This window comes from Falco peregrinus, chromosome 9, assembly GCF_023634155.1.
Source record: "Falco peregrinus isolate bFalPer1 chromosome 9, bFalPer1.pri, whole genome shotgun sequence".
NCBI lineage: Eukaryota > Metazoa > Chordata > Aves > Falconiformes > Falconidae > Falco > Falco peregrinus.
This window is the reverse complement of record NC_073729.1, coordinates 2,499,313-2,505,041: the sequence shown is the minus strand read 5'-3', so window position 1 is coordinate 2,505,041 and position 5,729 is coordinate 2,499,313.

The following is a 5,729-nucleotide window of genomic DNA, read 5'->3' as shown; positions in this document are numbered from 1 at the left end:
ATCTAATTGTCTTCCCCAGCTCAGAGCAACAATTTGCTGGCAGCCAGGCTTGTGTCATTATATAACTGGAGATAGTCCGACTTGTAAACAGATCTCCAGAACATGTCTCTCTTCCCTTATTTTGGAGAAACAATAAGCTCGGGGCTGGATGAGACCTTGACGCTGTTTGCAAGGGTACAAATGGAGCCTTTGCAGGGAGGGATTTGTCCAGGGCATCACCTCTGCGGTGACAGTGGGAAGTCAGGAGGGGAATCCCAGGAAAGGTGAGGGCTTTAACAACAAGCCTGGAGACCGGCAGGCCTCCTTCAGCTGCACCTCATGCTATGCAGCCGGCTTTCCTCAGGCTGAGACAGGAGCTGCATACAGAAGACTTTGCAGCAATAAGCCTGGAGGACCTTCGAGGGTTAAAGAGGAGGAATTTGATTTCCATGCTTGCTTTCCCTCCTCCCCCTGCCCAGCCCTAACCCATGCTAACCAGCTGGTGAGAGAAAGGCAAAAGCCATCCTCCTCTACTTCCATCCCTGGGGGAGCACATCTCCATGCATGACTTCCAGACTCATGAGGGATGCCCAAAGGCATCTTCTCCCAACACTGCCAGAGTTGCAGCTGAAGGCACCGTGTTGTCATCGGCATTTGTGCTCCTCAGGCTTTCCTCTGCACTGGGGCTTGTATCCTCCTTGGGAAAGAAAAGAAACTACTCTCCCTTTCTGAGTTTCATCTTTCTATGCTTCTGCACGTGATAACATCAACAGACAAGAATTCTATTCTGGAAAACTGTTTCTCATTGACCACAGGGGACAACTGAATCTTCATGTTAACTTCAGTGCTGGACTTCCCAGGCAGCCGTTTGCTGCCGGAGCCTGAAACAAGGAGCGAGGATGGCACATCAAAAAGATAAATTAATTCTTGGGCTGGAATTTCTCTCTGATTTTTCTGTGTAAAGACCAAAGAGGTTGAGACGAAAGGGGTGCTAGAGCCTGGTCAGAGCCTGCCTGAAGACAGGTGTTTGCAGTGCTGCCTTCACTGCATAAGGACTGAACCTGACCAACCCAGCACCAGAAACAGGCTGTTTACCTTGCTTAGGTCCTCCCCTTAGCACACCTCCCCTCTACTCTCAGAGCCAAGCCTGCCTTTTCCATTTCTGTCTTCTGTTTCACTTTCCCTGGGCCTCCAAAGCTCTGGACACCACATCCCTCCCCCGGAAAGAGGATAGAAAAATACTGGGAGGTTGCTGCTCTATTATAACTTGGCAGCTGCTAGCTCTGTGCGTCCATCTTCCTCCACTCCTCTCTCCCCCACTGTTAGATTTGATTTCATAAATAAATACCCTGCATATTGACGTCAGTGTAGGCCTTGAGAAATAATACTCCTGCCGCTTTCCTCGCTAAGCATGGGGAACGGAGGGGAGCGGGAGGAGGAACAGAAGCAACAACGTCTTGAAAGATGAAGTCTTAATATTCTCTTAATTGCCTCCCTCCCTTTGCAGCTATGCCCCAGCTGTGAAGAAAACAAAGATTACCATTATCGGTGTGCCCTTCTGGCTTGAGACAGGAAAATCAAGCGTCTAGAATTCCTGTTCCTGGTGGGGTGGGGTTTTTTCAGTGAGGGAGGGTGATGCGGAGATACTCTGTCCTAGACGTTGGAGGGGTACCCTTAGAGGTCCCTGTGCTGCTCACCTGGAACTCAAGAAAATTTTACCTAAAATGCTGGCAGAGCTTGGGTTACTACCTTGTTGAAATGAAAGAGACAGCTCCTCCATCCAGGGAGAGAAGGCAAAAGACAGGGCTGTCATTAGAACAGGTGCCATTACGTCTGGCTTCATCTGGTCATTAGGAGATGTTTTCTAGCCACCAGAAGTGGTAAGACAGCCTTGGCCTGCCAGTAGAGGCAATGAGACAAGAAATCTGGATGCTTTGGGGAAGATCTCTATTAATAAACTATTTACATTTTTTTTATAATGTTTGTTTGGGATAACAAGCTTTATATCAAGGGCCCTGGGTCTTGACTGCCTTCCTAAATCAGTTCCTTTCGAGTTTGACATAGCTGAGGCATGTGGTCTTGCACAGGAGCATGGCCTTCATCTAAACAGACCGGTGGGAGGACAAGGAGGCACTTTTCCCATGGAAAAGCAGGGAAATACTTTGCTTTACATTGTAGTAATTGATATTATTTCATCTCACTGCCCTATAATCATGAGCTATGCTCTTTCTACAGCTGGCCAACAAAGCAGCACAAACACATCCCTGAAACAGGTGAGAGCTTTGAAGAACCAGTACAAACTGAATTTATCTCTAGTCATTTTGAAAAGCGAGGGGTGTGTTTTATTGCTGGTGAAAGGGTGCGAGTTCTGCACTGATCTCTGTGGCTGCTACCTGTGAATTACTCAGATATTTGAATAGTGTCTTTTTTCCATCCAAAACTGTGGTCTGCTTAATCCCTTCTGGCCAGTGCTGTCCTTTGGAGAACGCCCACGGAGATGGATGCTCTACCTGGGTGCTCACCTCCAGTCACTGCTGCTTGTCCTAGAAACCCAAACCCAGAGCTGCGAGCAGCCAGCTCGAGACCAGCCCACTTTGAGTGTCAACTTCAACCTCCCATGCTGACTGAGCCAAAAACCACCCTAGTTCAGAGATTTCCTGCCCCGAGGCTATTGCTGGTGGCTGAGCCAGTGCCCGGCAGGTTGGAAACCTCAGTCTAGTGTTGGCAGATACAAGGAGAAGGCAGGGAAAGAGGTTCTCGCAGGGCGCTCTGCAAACGCTGACATGATTTTAATGAGCAAGTGCATTCCCTGGGATGTGCGCCGCTGGAAGCGCAGCAGTGAAGCGGGCTGAGACTCCTGCCAAGACCCGTGCCTTTCCAGCAGGTTGAAGTCATGTCTGCCACAGCGTGCTGCCCACTGACAGCCAGAGCATCCTTCAGCACCCTGGGGGGTGACTGCCACCCCTAGCCCCTCAGTGGCAAGGACAGACCCCTTCTAGGACACGCCATCTTTTTGTCCTTGCAAACCAGGGGTCTCCCTTCTCCTGCACTGGGAGCTCTGGAATTGCTGTTCTACCCCGTGCTTGGGGTATTTTACAGCTCACCTGCTGTTTAAATAAAGTGGGTGGAAAAAAAAAAGCTATCAGATGCCAAGAGGTGGTTATGACTGCTTTGCTTTATTGATACTACGTTACAAATGAGAAGTACAATAGGTGCAGAAATTGCCTGAGTCTTGCCCACCACTGAGTGCATGCAAGTGAAATAAGCCACGTTACATCAGCACCTTTCCCAGGCCTCCCACAGCCACGTGAAATGTCAGTGGACGGTAATACATGCAACAAGGGAGTCAGGTATATTTTGAAAAATAACAAACACAGTTCTTCCCTCCATCTAGTGTGGCTAGGTACATCACTAAAAGACCGAGCTTTTGAGAGCAGGCAGAATGGAAGGGGTGAAGCTGCTGTGAGATACAGAGGTAGAGCAACCAGGAGGCTCAGTCCATCCCGATGGCACTAGTACAACTCACTGAAAGCTAGGAAAACAGCTCAGCTGCTTTCTGGATTAAAAAAAAAAAAAAGCTAAGAAATTATGCAGAAGGGAGAAAAAAGGGTGGAAAGTATATGGTGGTTAGTGGTTTTTTTCCCCCTGTATCTCCCTTTATCCGAAGCCAGAGACATTAATTTACATACCTTGCGAAGACTGTGGCAACTGCCATACAGCAAGTTGCACCTTCCCTCTTTCCCAGTATCCCTGTGTGTTACCCAGACACACTGGTAAAGTGCCCTCTGAAGAGATGCTTTATGCAAAAACCATTTGCCCTTTGCTTCCTGCAGAGCTGCGCGATAATACTGTGACCCAGGGTCCAGAGCTGGAGTTGGGCTAGAGTGCCTTTCCCCATCCTTCCCACGGCTCTAAGCAGCATTTAAGACTTCTCTGCTGAAACAATCCTTTGCCTCCCCACCCTCTTGTACGTCAGCAGAGCAGCAGGTGGAGGTCCCTGGACCAGCTGGTCTAGACATGGAGGCATGCTGGGTGCCCAGACCTGCCGGTTGTCCCTCCCCAGGGATCCCAGCCGGTCACTGGTGCAGCCTCCTGTGTGGCTGTAATCCAGCAGCTGAGCACTTGGCACTGTGTCGGCATGAGAGGCACCACAACAAAAATCGGAGTCAATTCTGCCCATCCATCTGAGCAAACACGGCGTCCTGGGTTTGTTCTCAAGCCTGCAGCCTGAGATTTCCAGGCTAAGCCTGTGATCTACCTACCAACCTGCAAAGAGGCTTCGCAGGCAATACAAGAAACAGGAGCTGAAGCAAAGGTCCGGTTCAATCCAGCCTCCCACCCACTGGCCAGGACCGGGGTCGGAGGTCCCTGTGGATGCTTGGGTCTCCTCGCAAGCGAAAGCAGTCCTTGCCAAGCCAAAAGGCAGGATGGCACATTTTGAACAGTCTGCTGTTATCTAAAAACCTACTGAGCTGTGCTGGTCTGGCCTCATGGTGGCCCATGACAGGATAAGGCAGAAAGGAGGGTCAAAGCTGAGCTGTGCTTGGAAAGAGTACCATCACCCTTACGGTACTTCCAGCATTGCTGCTTTGCTCTCCAAGGGATGCAGGCAAGAGATTTAGCTGAAGTGTTGCCTGGTTCTTAATCATCTCTAAATGTCCCCCATGATAGCGGTTTACACAGCAAAGAACAGAAAGGGACCAAGGCTGCCAAAGGCAGAATTTCCAGCAGTGGCCACCAGAAGCACTGACAAATCCAGTCCTTGCTGGGCACTTTTTAGCACAAAGCCAGCCAGACGTCTGCAGCAGGCGGTGGGACAGGGACACCCTCTCTCCACCTGCAAAAAAGGACATGTCCAAAGGAAGCATCCAGCCCTGTGTCTGTACAAAAACCCTCCTGACCAACCACAAAAATCCCACGAGGAAAAACTCTCTGAAATTTTTTGTTTGTTTGTTTTACTGCAAAACTTAAAAAAAAAACCCACCTGGTTTAAAACATGCATTGAGTGCCTAAACCAGCAACTGCGCTTTTGAGGTAGAAAATCTTTTCCAGGCCAAGTTGTCTGGGGCCGGTGGATGGGCTCAGCGAGGTCCGTGCTCAGGTCCCCGACCCCACAGAGAGCCAGAGGTGCTGGCTGTGCCAGTGGGACCGCGCCGGCAGTGCCCTGTCCTGCTGCCTGCGGGGGTCAGGCACCCTGGGGCACTGGTTTGCCCAGCAGCCGCTCTACCATCAAACTGGAAGTGTAGTTTTTTACCTCCCATTTGCACTGGTGCACAATGGTAATATGTGATGAAAAGCAGCTGATCAGGATCCCTAAAATCTTAGGAGAGGCCAAACCTACCCCCAGAAACCAGAGAAGCACCATCTACCAGGAAACCTACCCCGAATACTTTTTTTTTTTTTCTTTTTGCTGTTGGTTGGTGCATTTTCAGCTCCCATCCAGCTTTCAGGTCTCTGGGTACAGCCCAAACCAGTACAAGCTAAGCAAATCCCAGCAGCCGCTGGGACGCACCCCCAAATCTTGCCTGGACATACTTTTCCTGGTGTGTTTTGGGGGCACCTGCCACAGGATCAAGGTTTCATGATCCTGTTTAAGGGCACCTCACCCCCTTTGCAGGTTTGGGCCCCAAAAAGAGGAGCTGCAATGTACTTTGTTCTTCCATGAAGAGTGGCACTTGGCATGGCCTTCTTTCCACCCAGCTCTCACCCCAGGAGCAAAAATAAATTAAAAGTAAAAGAAAAAGTCAGGC